Source organism: Artemia sp. Qi Xiang Cuo, chromosome 13, assembly GCF_049724085.1.
Source record: "Artemia sp. Qi Xiang Cuo chromosome 13, ASM4972408v1, whole genome shotgun sequence".
Classification (NCBI taxonomy): Eukaryota; Metazoa; Arthropoda; class Branchiopoda; order Anostraca; family Artemiidae; genus Artemia; species Artemia sp. Qi Xiang Cuo.
The window spans coordinates 51,447,440-51,463,178 of record NC_142806.1 but is presented as its reverse complement, the minus strand read 5'-3'; the positions used below and the strand labels follow the sequence as shown (position 1 = coordinate 51,463,178).

Below are 15,739 nucleotides of genomic sequence, written 5' to 3'. Positions count from 1 at the left end.
CCTTCACTTTCGTAATTTTTTTAAAAATAATAAAAATGTCATCGTCTGGTAATGACTTCTCCATTACCTTTTTGTTTAGTTCATTATAACCTGATAATTTATGTGAAAAACCGGAAGTCACTGGACTATTCACGAACTCAAGGGCGTCATCAGTAGTCATACTACACGTAGGCATTTGTATGCTCTCATGGGATACCCTGCAATTAATGCAGGATTTGCTGAAATCTGATAATTTATCCCCTAGTGCAGTAATAATTGCACTAGGGAAAATATTAAATTATACTAACAATAAATCCAGTTAGTATAGCTCGAAACTGGTCAATGACTGAAACTTGGATTATAATAACTTCCAAAAACGGGTTTCAAAAATTTAACCCAGCATAGGTGTTAACAGGTCAAATGCCAGAAAGTGACTGACAAGCCTATGGCTTTCTCCTTTATTGAATAAAACAAGTAAATAAAATAAATAAGAAATTGTGGTTGATACTTCGGAGGTGGCTCATTCAAAAAGAGCATGAAAATTTGAGTGTCCCTTTTAAGAGTCAAAAGCAACCAGCCACCCCTCCCATGCGTCCTTTGATTGCTTTCACTAAAACGACATCCAAGCAAAATTTTCAATGTAACCATTTTATCTCAAAATGATAGAACGTTTCTATCACTATGCCTCTTCGTGTGAGATACCCCACCAGAATCTTCGGCCCAAGGGCTGTAAGTTATACAAGTTGTCCAGTGTTTATATATTGATTTAGTTATTGTTGTATTGGTTATGTCCATGGGGCATTAGCAACAGACAGCTTGCGCAAAGAATCAGCAACCAACAGCTGATGAAAGTATGCAGACAAAAGCGTGACGTTTCCACCATGATCAAGAAAAGACATCTCGGGTTGATAGGCCACGTAACGAGACGCCCAGAAGAAACCCTGACACTTCAGGAACTACCAGCAGCCCCCACTCTCTCAAGGAAGAAAAAACCAAGTGACCAGATGGAATCTTGGCATAAAGTCGTTAGAAAGGATTCAGAACCGCATGGGGGCATCCAATTGGATGGTCATGAGTGGGACAAGGCGTGATTGGAGTTTATTCGACCACTCACAGATGACAGAACCCAATAGAAGAATTTGGTCCAGCAGCTTCTTGGTGCCGAGTTGGGCTGAATAGCCTTTGTCTCGACTTAAGTAAGTAAGTAAGCATTGTAATTGTTATTTTGAAAGGGAGGCGTGTTTTAGCCTCGGTCTTGAATAAGGCTATGGGCGTTTAAGTCAAAGTTTTGAGAAATATAGAAAAGAATAAAGAAACAGTATCTGCACGCAGATTGACAAAAGGGCGTATCAGCAATATTTTAGCAACAGCATATGATATTAAATTGAAACTTTCAGGGATACAAATATTAATATTGCTACTAATATTGAACTAAATGAAAAGAGTTTAGGTTTATCCAGATCTTAACAAGTGCGTCCGCATAATATCCAGAAAAAGCTAAAGGTATTAAGTAGGAATGCAGCAATGTCCTCTCATTAATGGTATACGGTATTAAGGTGAAACTTTCAGGGATTTAACAATTACTACTGTTTCTGAAACTGAGCTAAATAAGATAGTATGTGAAATTAGATTGCCAAAAAGGCGAATATGCAATATTCCATGAAAAGCTGGAGGTATTACGTTGGAATTTTCATAGCATGTTTTTAATGAAGTTGAAGTAAATCAAAAGATATTATGTACTTCCAAGTTCGTCAAATGTTTGCACATCGCTACACTGTAAATGATTTATCATTTTTCCACAAATGATTTTACATTTTTTTCCCTAAAATTTCTGAAGAATTTTGTGATTGCTATCTTGGAAACTAGAAGAATTACGAGAATAAAACTTTCAGCAATAGACATAAAATATAAAAACCTTCAGCGATGGCAATACCAATTTTGTGTCTCAAATAGTCGCCTAAGGTATCTCAAAGGGAGGTATTTTGGCTTTTCTACCTCATCCCTATTTCACCCCTATATGCAGTGAAACTATGCAGTGAAACCTCATCCCTATATGCAGTAAACTAGCATCTTAAGTTTACTTGTACACACATCTTGTTAGGATCTGTTGTCTTTCTATATTTTTCTTGGATTTACATATGAATACAACTCTTTTAAAAAATGTAGATATCACTGAATAGCTAAAAATTTAAGTATGCACCAATATTATAATTCTTATTCATTTATTACCCGTCAAAAAAAAAGATACAATAGACGGAGTAATCACTAAAGAGAACAAAAAGAAAAAAGGACACAAACACACATTGACAATTCAAATACATGATAAAAGTCTTCATTTCATATATGGTAATTATTAAAATTCTTCGAGATTCAACACTTTAATTTTTTTTTTTTATCAATTTACTTACCTACAAGTGAGTATTTTTAGAAAGACCAATTAGGCTATCCTATATTGTTGTATTTACCCATTTAGTTGACTATTGAAAAATTATATTAATTCTTTTTTTCTGATTTGATAAACATTACTAACCTTACTAAATATTTGCATGTTCTCACTGTTCTATATTTCTTCAATGGAAAAGAGTTGTACAGCTCCAATGATAATTAAAAAACCTGAAAAAAAATAAACCTGACAAAAAATATACCGGTAAAAAAATACCTTTGTCAAGAATGAATAAATCCAAGATGGGGAAAATTTGTTTTCATTTTGATGCCCTTGGTGCCATGATCATACACTTCTCTGCCACCAAAATAACCAACATAGTACTTTCGCTATATACATTTAGAGTGGAAATAAGAAATTTCTACCATTTTCTAGAAGATTTTTGGAGCAAGTCAGATGGGTTCTGGATTGAATGATAAGAAAAAAAATATTGTTAGAAAACTCACCTTCATTCTCACGAATATTTGATTCAAGTTCAGAAGGCATGAAATTACGATTAAACTGTTCAGATACTTCAGGAGAAACCACCAAAGGAACATCTTCATGTTTGGGTGATAAAATAGGATATTTCCTTCCAAAAATATCTTCACTAAAATTTGGGAATGGTTCTTCAACTTCTAAAAAAATTGAAAATAAATCAATATTAAAGCCCTCACAAAAGTAACCCGTCTGTCATTAAAAAATATGAAGAACAGAAAGTGATCATTACATGGTACTTTAAAAATGAGAAAAGAAAACTTAATTGCAAAAAAAAAAAAAAAATAGAAAAAACCATTTAGACATTAAATTAGATTTAATGTAATTGTAAATTAGACATGTAATTTTCTACACAATAAAACTATATAATATCATGATCTCGAAGTAAAAACAAATATACATTTACTATCATTTCTAATTCCATCAATATCAATCTGTTTCCAAGGTATACTTACCGAGCAGCCCCAAACGTAACTCCGATCTAAATTGATTAATGGGTAATTCCTAGGTACTCGGGATAAGGTTATTCCCTAGCTGATCCCCTCTATAATAACTGAAAAAGCAGTGCTACTTGAAACTAGGCGAGCAACCTCAATACCTCCTCTGGTCCGAGTTTCGTGACAATGAACATTCGACCTTTCATGAAAAAATTCCCGTAAAACAGTCAAGAAGGCACCACTTACAATACGTGTACATAAAAACCAGTATATAAAAATACCGCAATCCAGCTGCAGACATTGTCAAGGGAATTTTTCCTGGTAGTGGGTGGGGGGGGGGGGTCGGGGGTTACAGGGAAGGATATTTCCATGGGGGAAGTTTTCATAGGGTAAGGGACATTGCTATGAGGAGGGTACCGGGTTTCCCACCAATCTTTTAGAAAATGATCAGTAATTAAATAAAAAAAAACAAGTTTTCAACTGAAAACTTTTCAACATCAGAACTCAAAACGAAAAGAAGCTATTACGTATATGATTAAGTTCTCATTCCAGTCAATACATCGCTCTTTCCGCAATAGTTTTTTTTAGTACTTTAATAAGAGCTATTTATTCTAATTAACGAGCTGTATGATTAAGGGGTCATTCTTAAAGAATTGGAGAAAATTTCAAAGTTTAGTGTAAAGAGCGAGGTATTGACTAGAGAACAAACCCCCCTAATATACGTAATAAAAATATACGAACACAGAAGTTCGTTACGTAAGTTAATTCGTAAGTTACATATATTTATTACTAATAAAAACGTTTTTAAATAAAATTAAACAACTTTCAAGAAAGCCATTTAGCCAAAAAAAAGTAAAATTTAAATGCAGAATTTGTTTTAATTATTCATGTACGTTGAGCCAAAATCAAAACCTGCATTAATTTAATAATGTTCAGAAATTAAATAAAAAAAAAGTTTTTTTTTCCTGAAAGTAAGGAGCAACATTAAAATTAAGAATGAACAGAAATTATTCCTTATTTGAAAGCGGCTGCCCCTCCTAAGCGCCTCACTCTTTACGCTAAAGTTTGACTTTTTCTCAGAACTCTAATTTTAAGAACAATAAAAAACTTTAGCGCAAAGAGCGAGGCGTTGAGGAGGACAGCATTCAAATACGGATAATTCTGTTCGTTTTGATGTCCTCCTTACTTTCAGTAAAAAACTTTTTTATTTAATTTGTGAGCATTTTTAAGTTAATGCAGGTTTTGATTTTGGCTTCAAGTTTTAATGTCGCTCTTTACTTTCAGTTAAAAAAACTTGCTTCTTTATTTAATAATAGAAAGGAGGGACTTTCACAAGCAATTATTTCAGTGACATATTATATGAAGATAAGAGAAATTTAAGGAAAGTGGAAAGCATTAAAATACGAGTTAAGGATGTTTGAAGTGGAGGTCATTGATAAAAATGTTTGTGATACTTTGGATGATAATGAAGATTTATTTTGTGAGGATGATTTAGTGGCAATACTAAAAGGGTTGAAAAATAAAAAGAACGTGATTGCGACGTAATTATGGCAAAACATTCTCAGAATGGTTTTGGTCTGGTGGTATACCAACTTTCCTTGTCATTTCAAACTTTCTTCCCATCTAACAACCTCACAGTACAGCAGAAATATGAAAAACATTCCAGAATGCAATTTAGTTGACTACAATATATTTCTTTAGACCAATATTTGGCAAAATGGAAGAACCTTATGACCCTGAAATAGGCACATATAAGAACATGAATTACCACCAAAGTATTAAATACTTTTCATCCTGCAACCTAATGGTTATGGGTTCTAGTTGCTCTGTTTATGATACAACTCTCGGGCAGATTGCTGTTATCACAGATTATGCAAGCAACACTTTGAGCAACCAAATTAAATAAAATTACGTCATAGCGCTCCCGTCTAAGGGTATCTCAGATATTCGATAATGACAGAATTAAAAATTATGCATTTAGGAGAGGAAGCAATGACCCTTACCATTAGTTGGAGGATATCTAGAACATGGTATCTAAAGAATATCAGGATAAATCCAAATTAAACCAAAGTATTGGAACTAATTGTGGATCTATATCTAGACAAACTTTATCTAGAACTATATCCATATCTTGATAAACATCTAGAGACAGAAATTAAGACAAAATAAGAAAGAACCAAAATATTGGAAACAGGTGTGGATCTCAACAGTCAAACTTAAACGAGTATTTTACATCTTATGCTTTAGACCTGTCAATATATGATAAAGTTGACAATCGATTATTGAATGACACTAAATTATTGTACTAATATAATCTTTTTTCAATAATAAAAAAAATATATCCCTCTTAGGCCAACGAGTGCATAGTATTATTATAAGGATAAACAAATATGATATAGAAAATCATAACGCTCAACGTATCCTCTTTGGCTGCATAGTGCAGCCAAAGAGCTGCACTATGCAGCTCTTCTGACCCTTCGGTGTTCCTTAGGGCCCCAAGTGAGAGAAGGCTTGAACAAAAGATTAGGTTTGATAAGACTTTAATATGTTAGGCTAGTGTTATAAATGGTAGAATCGGTCACGGTTAAATTAGGTATTTTACGTGTTTTACTGAAAATTTACGGACCCTTGTAAAGTTTGTATTCTAGCTATTTTACGCATTTTACCCTTATTTTGCCGATATTTTACTGACGTATTTTATGACGCCTTGAAGGTGCGTAATTTGCTACGGGACAGGGGGAGTGAAATGCCCCCTCCAGACCCCGGTTTGCTCCCCCCTAACTGAGATTTATTTTTTGGCAAAAAAAGCACTCTTGGGATTTTTTACTAACAGTTTATTTTACTGAGCGTTTTTTAGAGTTGTATAGGATAGTATTACGACAGACACATTGGGCAGTGAAAAAAAAGCTTGGTCTATTGTCACTACAATAAACAAAGGGCGAAATAATCGGTCGTTTAATTTAACACCCACCCTGAGATGGAAGCGGAACAAAAATGCAGAGGACAAACCAAGTGTTTTTTTTTATTTCTTTTTTTACTTCTGATGAATTAGAGCATTTGCATTGGTTTTATCATAAAAAAAAAAAAAAAAAAATTGGAAGTCATAAATGATTTTTTTTTTTCTGGCAAGGGAGAGGACGATTGTAAAAAAAAGAAGAAAATGCTAGATAATTTGATTAATCCAGAAATTAGAAGTGTCAGGGGATTGGGCCCAAATTATCCCCTGATTTTGGTCCTTAGCAAATCAAAGCCCATTTATTATAAATAAAACGAATGTTTATCCGATTTATTTGCCCTAAACTAAATAGTATTTTAACAAAACATGGATTTAGTTACTTTAAATTTATACCTATTACTTTTGAAATTATTGGTTGGTATTACCTTTTTAAGCCTAGAAATATCATTTCCATTAAGAGCTGAAAAAAAAAAAAAATAAAAAATTGCAATTTGACCCTATATTTCCTAGGGAGTGCCTTATCTTACCAATTTTTCCCTTTTTTTTTACCCATTTTACTGAACGGATTTGTATTTTATGTTAATTTTGCAACAGTAGTTTAAGCAAGTTATTCCTCTTGTTTTTTATATTCTAATCAAAATAAATAAAGAAAAAAGGAAAGATAAAACAGTATATATTGCTTACCCTTACTTTTTAATTAAACAAGGAGAGACTAACCTGGTTTTCTCTCTGTTCTTTCCAAAATCTGATTCCCAATGAGCTTAAAAAAGAAAGAAAAATTACACACAGAAATAAGGGCAAATCTTTAGAGTTGTGATAGACTTGAATATAAAACACTTAACCACACATCTTCAAGTAATGTCAATCCTGTTATTATTGATGTCAATTTAATTGGTATTACTAAAAAACAGACAAAACAAAAACACCAGACACCCTTTTGACGATTTGGGTGCGTAATAATATCTTTAAATTTAGCTGTATATCCATCCCACTGAACTTTCCCTGAAAATTTCAACTTAAAGCTCTGTTTTATTCCTGAGCAATTACATCTACAACATTTTGACAGCCAGGATTCACTTAAACTTCTTTGACTTAGCTCAATATATTTGGGCGCAGTAATAGCAGTAGCAATAACAATAGCTTCAGTCGCACATAGCATCACTCACAGTCGCAAGTAGTCACAGTCGTAAGCAGTCACAGCCTCAGTCACACTCTGTCTTAATCACAGTTATCAGTAGTTGCTGTCTCAGTCGAATTATTAACAGTTGCGGCTGCAAGCAATGGCAGCCCCAGTTAGAATTAGTCAAAGTCGTATTAGTGGTAGAGATGTAAATAGTGGAAGTCATAAGTAGTTGCAGCAGCAAGTAGTAAAAGTTACAATTAGTGACTGTTGCAATGGAAAGTAGTAGCAGGTGCAGTTACAAGTAGTCATAATCACAAGAAGTCGCAGATGAAAGAAGTCACAGTCGCAAAGGACGTCGAAGTCACAAGCAGTAGCAGCTACAGTCAGTAACAGTTGTTAGTTACTTTTAATTTCAATTTCTAATTGAATGAGGCCCTTCCAAAGTTTCTACAACTAGTTACAAATCCAATGGACTGGAAAAAAATGGATAGAGCCCACTTTGCCTTTTACTAAGGCAGTGCTGAAATACCTATCACAAGCATGTCAATCTGACGTCAGTCCCATCAAGATTCTATCAGGGACAAATCTCAAGCATTTTACAAGGAGGGAGGGGGGGAATTGGGATCCATATCCAGATAATCAAGGGGCATGGGTTATATAATAAACTTTTCTCTAAATTATTGGGGGGACAATTGCCACCCGTGCCCCCCCCCCCCTCCCCAAACGGCACCCCTGTATTCTAATATACGTGTTCAAGCATAAAAATTTAACTTTTTTGAGACATGACCATAATACTTGGCCTTGCCTAATGCGGGACAAAATGATGAGAAATTCTCTTATAGGTAATTGTTTCAACCCAACACCATTTTTAGAGGGTTAAGGCTGTTTTTCAAAATACCTTTCAATTTATTCTCAAAACAATATTTTACTGTCCAGACTGATTTAGATAATAATTACTATTAAAGCAGCTAGAACTGACAATTTTTCTGACTTTTCTCACCAGTTTTTTTTTAATGCATTTTTAAATTTTTGATCACTACAGGCCATGAGCCATTGCTATGATGCAATCAGGATTATATATAACACAAAACAGACTTAGGAAAAAAAGAAGAAATCAGATGTTTGGAAAAATTATTTTATTGATATCCTTTTTCATCCTCAGGGATCGGAATTAAGCCTTTATTATCCTCTCTTTTGGGGAAGCACTTTATTAGTTTTTCATTTAAGTTTATTGTGGGTTGGATTTGTTTTGGAATTTTTCTTTCCTTAACTGTATGTATCCTAGCTCTTCTAGCCCCCTCAGAGAAGAGGGTTAACTATCAAATTGGCATTCAGAAGCTGACATCCCCATAGCTGCCAATGCCATTGCTGTATCTCCAATCTCTAGTGATGACACCCGGAATAATACAATGATAAGAGTATCAAAGCCCCCAAGCCCAGAAAATAATTCTCAGTTCAATAATAATTTTCATGCAGTTATTAGAAAGCAGAAACGCAAAAAGCTCTCGACAATCCCTACTAAAGCAATATAAATCTTTAGCTCAGTTTCAGCCATGGGAATGTAGAACAAACCAATCATTTTTTTCACCTCAACATTAATAGATCAAGTGTTTACCACTAAAAATATCTTTTACGTTAGATTGAATCTATTCAAATCTTTAAGATGCAATTTAGGTGTGAATGTTCACAGTGATAGCTCCCTTACAGTCATGTTCCAATACAGAAAGGAATGCTGTAAAGCTCGTAACCAAAAAAAAATTGGTAATATACCAGTTGCCTCTGAATAGTGGGCTTCACCCATAAAAAAAACACAGGAAATGGTGATGTGTAATGTCCCAATCAAACTATTAGCTGAAGACATGAAAGATGGTCTCATGAATAATAAGGGGGAAATTCTGGAGATCCTGGAAGTCCATAGGATGAGCAGGCTAGATGCTAATAGGCTTCAAAACAGTAAGAGTGTCCTTTTTATCTTACCAGTGAGTACCCAGTTTGACTCATTGTTCCTTTTTGGTCTACCCAAAGCTTATAAATCTTACCAAGAAAGGCCTATTCAATGCTCAAAATGTTTTAAGCTTGGTCACTCATCTAAGTACTGCTCTTCCTCTGAGACAATTTGCCCCACCTGCCTTTGTAATCACCCGGTTTCTAGTGAAATTAGATGTTCTACAGCTCCTAAATGCATCAACTGTGGAGGTGACCACCAGTTTACAAATCATAACTTGTGTCCTAAATATATCCAACGGGTCAAAGTTTTAAGGATAGCCCATCAAGAAAATGTCCCATTTCCTATAGCTGCAACGCAGCTTGCTAAGCTTTCCACAGGACCTTCATCTCCAAGAACTAATGAGGCTAAGAAAGCAACCTCAATCCTTTTACCCAACTCTTGGCCTTGCAATCCCAAAAATAACCAAAATCAGGTTCTAGAGATATCCATCCCTCAGCAGGGTATTGAGCTCCCTAATGCAATCAAAGCAAGCCCAGCCCTCCAAAATCCTAGATTTAGTCAGAAAAAATCATGGGCTGAAAGAGTGGCAAGCATCACCTAATATATCCTCTCAAGCAAACACTGTTCAAAATAGTGATGGTTCTTATATGACAAAACTAATTAAATATATAGCTTCAGTGGATCAAATCATCCAGTCAAATCTGCCTAAAGCCATAAAAGCTACTTTAACTAAAGATATTGCTAAATACTACTTTTCTAATTCTATCTTTGAAGAGATAGGAAAGGACTTATCTTCCGTTGACGCAGTCGCAGCTAGTTGTTCATTTCTGGATGTTTCTGTATTTTTAACAATCTATGTTTGTTTTTTCGTTTTTTTCAGATTGGATAACGTTTTTCAGAGAGGCAGGTGTTCCTGAAGGAGCAACTGCAAACTATGCTCAAATATTCAAAGAAAACCGAATAAGAAAAGAGCTGCTTGTTGATCTCAATAAGGACTACCTCAAGGACAAGGGACCATCAGTTGTGGGAGACATTATATCAATCTTGAAAAATGACATGTGAAAAAGTGTTTTTTTGTGTTTGCTATTTAGAGTTTGCTAGTTCAGTATAGTCATCCAAAAATAGATTATTATTTTTTTCCAAATAAGATTGACATGAAACATTCAACAACAAAAAAATTAGTCTTCCAAAGCCATTCCACATTTCCAACTATTCAGGATTTAAATACCTACTCAAATCCTAAATAGTCAGGGTATGTAGGGTCATATAAATTATTGTGCCTCTCTTAATTCAAATAAACTTGGTGATCTAATTCATTATGCTTCTAAGAATAAAATTGATATTATCTGTTTAAAAGAGACCAACCTTCATCAATTTAAGAAAATTAAAATGCCTGGCTACAGGTGTTACAGGAATGACAGATCTACCAATAGAAAGGGAGGAGGAGTTACCATCTTTGTTCATGATTCAATCCCTCATTCCCCTCAACTATTAAGTCTTTACAGGGATGAAATCGATATCATAGGTATTATACTTAACCCGGCTAATGATAGTCATCTTGTCATTAAATCATTGTATAATCCATGTGGAAACAATGGTATCCAAAAGGTTTAGGAATCTCAACTTTTAGGAAATAATTCTTTTATTTTTTGGTGATTTTAATACGCATAGCTCTCTTTGGGAACAAATAGCCTATAGTAAAAAAGCAGGAAGAGGCATTGAGAATATTTTATCCAATATTCCAGATACATTGATGTTCACTCCATTTAATTTCCAAACCCAGTACAATATTTCATCTAATACTTTCTCTACTATTGACTTGCTACTGGGTCCATCTTTATATTGTGATCAATCATTCAGATGGTAAAGGTTCCCTCTCTGCAATCTGATCATTCTGCAATTCTAACATTAATTTAAAATGTATGCTATTAACCCAAACCCCACATAGCACATTTTAATAACTCCAAAGGCAATTGGCCCCAGTTTGGGGAAATTTTGAAGAAAGTTGATCTTTGCTTTTTATCAACTAGTTCTGATATTAATGCTATTAAGTCCGATATGAAATCCATTCTGTTACAGTCAGCTAAATCTTCCATACCCATGTCTAAGCCAATTTCTTATAAGGGCTCCAAGATATCCAAGAATTGGTGGAATGAGGAGTGCATGGTTGCAGTACAGGTAAAAAGGAAGGCCCGTAAATTGTTTCAGAAGAATCTTTCTCCATCTACAACAATTTCCTATAAGCAAGCATGTGCTAAAGTAAAATTGGTATGTAAGAAGGCTAAACAGTATACATGGACCAATTTTAGAGCAGGTATTTGTTTCAGAACCCCAATTTAAAAGGTTCACAACTTCATTAGCCAACTCAATAGTGGTAAACAGTCTAATGATGACTGTAATATGATATCATGCAGGATGGATCTCCAGTTTCCTCAGATAAGATGAAAGCAAATTTTTTTTCTGGTATTTAAAAAAATGATCATTCTGATTCTCATTACCCTCGGCCTCCATTTTGTTTTCTACCTCGTACGTCTTTACATAAAAGGTCATTAATGGAACCATTTTCCCTAGATGAATTTAGTGCAGCATTTAATTCTCTTAATATCAAGTCTTCTCCGGGACATGATGGTATTTACATTAAATGGATTTTTAGTCCCCAGAGGTTTCTATACTGCCCTGTTAAGTATGTATAATCTTGTTTGGTCAAGCCAAAAGTTCCCAGATGCTTGGAAGATTGTTCAGGTCTTTTCTGCTTTAAAACCTTCTTACCCATCTAGTGACCCCAAGTCTTAACGACCTATACCTGTTTTACCAGCCTTCAGTAAAGTCCTTGAAAGGCTTATTTTATCAAGAATTGAGTGGTTTGCTGAAATTAATAATCTTTTTCCAAGTGAACAAACAGGCTTCAGAAAAGAACATAGCTATGTGGATAACATCACTCGCCTTGAAATTGATGCTTTTAACTCTCTTAAAACCAGACAGGCCACAATGGCAGTCCTGTTTGACTGGCCAGATGCTTATGGAAATGTAGCCCATGATAAATTGATTTATCTTTTAACCTGGATTTTCCATTCTCTTTCATAATTTTATGAAGTCCTTTTTAAGTGATTAATTAAAAAAACTTTTTCCACAAAATAAGTTTTTCAAAGAAAAGTAAAGAACTCCATTAAACAAAAAATGAGCAAAAATAAAATCAAATAATCTACCAAGCGTGAATTTCCTTTGAAAAACTTATTTGAATTTCCAATCAAATGAGCCTTTTTTTAAGTTTCTACGACAACGCCTTCTATAAAAACCAAATATGCCCCCAGGGCACAGCTTATATTCCTTGACCTGAGGATTGTGGGGAAGTTTCCTCCTCAAAAATATATTTCTATCTGAAAATCTACTACGCTGAACAAAATGGCTATCTCAAAATTTTGATTGGATGTTTTTGGGGGAATGATGGGCGTGGAGGGGAGGCTAGTTGCCTTTCAATCACTTTCGACTATTAAAAAGGGCACTAGCTCTTTTAATTTCCAATCGAATGAGCTTTTTTTGAAGTTTCTACGACAACGCCTTCTTTATAAACCTTATATGCCCCCAGAGCATAACTTAAAACCCTTGCCCTTAAGGCTGTGGGGGAGTGTCTTCCTCAAAAACATATTTTCTATCTGGAAATCAACTACGCTGAACAAAATGGCTTTCTCAAAAGTTGGATTGGATATTTTTGGGGAAAGAAGGGGCGTGGCGGAGAAGGGGGGGGCTAGTTGCCCTCCAATCCCTTTCGACTATTAAAAGGGCACTAGCCTTTTGAATTTCCAATTGAATGAGCTTTTTTTGAAGTTTCTACGACAACGCCTTCTATAAAAACCTTATATGCCCCCGGGGCATAACTTAAAACTCTTGCCCTGAGGGTTGTGGGGGATTGTCCTCCTCAAAAACATATTTTCTATCAGGAAATCAACTAAGCTGAACAAAATGGCTATCTCAAAATTTTCTATCAGGAAATCAACTACGCTGAACAAAATGGCTATCTCAAAATTTTGATTGGATGTGTTTGGGGGAATGATTGGCGTGGGGCTAGTTGCCCTCCAATCACTTTCGACTATTAAAAAGGGTACTAGACCGTCGAATTTACAGGCGAATGAGCATTCTTTGAAGTTTGTTCGACAACGCCTTCTATAAAAACCTTATATGCCACCAGGGCATAACTTAAAACACTTGCCCTGAGGGTTGTGGGGGATTGTCCACCTCAAAAATATATTTTTTATCTGGAAATCAACTACGCTGAACCAAATCGCTATCTCAAAATTTTGATTGGATGTGTTTGGAGAAATGATGGTCGTGGGGGGGCGGGGGGCTAGTTGCCCTCTATTAACTTTCGACTATTAAAAAGGGTACTAGCCCTTCAAATTTCCAATCGAATGAGCCTGTTTTTGTGGTAAAGCTTTCTAATTTAGTTAATTATTAATTTAGTAAAAATATATTAAGACGCAAATACAAAGTTTAGAAATACCACTTTTTATTAAGATAAGGAATATATCCTGCCAAGTTTTGCTTAACGGGAAATTGAGAAATCAGCACTTCCTAGCTATTGCGTTGGTTGGTTAGAGGAAGGTGTGGTTGATAAAAATGTATAAAAGATACATTTTATGGGAAGGGGTAGACTGATACTAACTTTATGCCGGACTGACCTCTGGTCCGTTGTTTTTAGAAATACCTTGGAATCTTGTCGGATCATTGTAAATGTCTAAGTATTCTATTATATATTATTGTAGTTTTTCCGAGACTTGTGGCCTATTTGGGACAGCCAGTCCCAGTAGAAAATATATATCTGTTATTATTATATGTTAACTGAATAAAAGTATTGTGTTATGGACAACCTCTATACAATCTACCTTTAGCCACTCGAACATACCCAGCTGGGACGCCTCATTAGTTCGGTCATAGCCTAAGGCACGCTACCAAAGTTTAATTACCTTAGGGCCAGAGTTTACCTCCCCTATAAAGGGAGAAATAAAGGCATCTACGATTACATCACCCAAATACCAAAAAATACACCTTACAACATTTTGAAGTTTCTATGACAACGCCTTCTATAAAAACCTTATGTGCCCACAGGGCATAACTTAAGACCCTTGCCCTGAGGGGTGTGGGGGAGTGTCCTCCTCAAAAATATATTTTCTATCTGGAAATCAACTACCCTGAACAAAATGGCTATCTCAAAATTTTGATCGGATGTGTTTGGGGGAATGATGAGCGTGGGGGGGGGGCTAGTTGCCCTCTATGAACTTTCGACTATTAAAAAGGGTACTAGCCCTTCGAATTTCAAATCGAATGAGCCTGTTTTGGAGTTCCTACGACAACGCCATCTATAAAACCTTAGTTGCCCTCAGGTCATAACTTAAAACCCTCGCCCCGAGGGTTGTGGGGGAGTGTCCTCCTCAAAAAGATATTTTTTATCTTGAAATCAACTACGCTGAACAAAATGGCTATCTCAAAAATTTTGATTGGATGTGTTTGGGGGAATGATGGGCGTGGGGGGGGCTAGTTGTCCTTCAATCACTTTCGACTATTAAAAATGGCACTAGCCACCCCAATTTACAATCGAATTAGCCCTCTTTGAAGTTTCTACGACAACTACTTCGATACGAAGGGCCTGTCGAAGAAAGAAAAAAAAACACATTGTGGCCACATCATTCTTTACTTAGGCAGCGCTAGTTGCCCTCCAATCAATTTCGACTACTAAAAAGGGCACTAGAACTCTCAATTTCTAATGGAATGAGCCCCTTTTAAAGTTTCTACGACGACCCCTTCCATATGAAGTGCCCATCTCTAAAGGAAAAAAAATAATAAATAGTACATTGTGCCAACATCGTTCTTATATGCCCTCAGGGCATAACTTAAAACCCTTGCCCCGAGGTTTTCTATCTAGAAATCAACTACGCTGAACAAAATGCCTATCTCAAAATTTTGAGTGGATGTGTTTGGGGACATGATGGGCGGGGGGGGGGCTAGTTGCCCTCCAATCACTTTCGACTATTAAAAAGGGCACTAGCCCTTTGAATTTCCAATCGAATGAGCCTTTTTTGAAGTTTCTATGACAACGCCTTCTATAAAAACCTTAGTTGCCCCCAGGGCATAACTTAAAACCCTTGCCCTGAGGGTTGTGGGGGATTGTCCTCCACAAAAACTCGTTTTATATCTTGAAAACAAATGCGATTTACAAACGGGCTATCTCGAACCTTGTAGTGATTGGGTTGTGAGAACTAATGGGCGTGGGGGGGGGGCGAGTTTCCGTCAAATCAATTTCGAATTCTAAAAAGAGTAATATCCCCTCCAATTTCTAATCGAATGAGCCCTTTTCGAAGTTTCTACGACAACTCCTTCAATA

The 15,739-nt window shown here is 35.5% G+C and overlaps 1 protein-coding gene and 1 long non-coding RNA gene across 3 annotated transcripts in view; both read right to left on the bottom strand.

Moving 5' to 3' along the window:
- LOC148945394 (uncharacterized) overlaps nt 1-15,739 on the bottom strand; it is a 78,716-nt gene that overhangs the window by 9,085 nt on the left and 53,892 nt on the right. The window lies entirely within an intron of this gene.
- On the bottom strand, nt 2,397-9,126 carry LOC148945395 (uncharacterized). Its single transcript, XR_016142757.1, has 4 exons — nt 9,121-9,126; nt 7,010-7,052; nt 2,869-3,039; nt 2,397-2,592 (listed from the first exon to the last, which is right to left on the bottom strand). It is a non-coding gene; the product is annotated as an uncharacterized LOC148945395 (long non-coding RNA).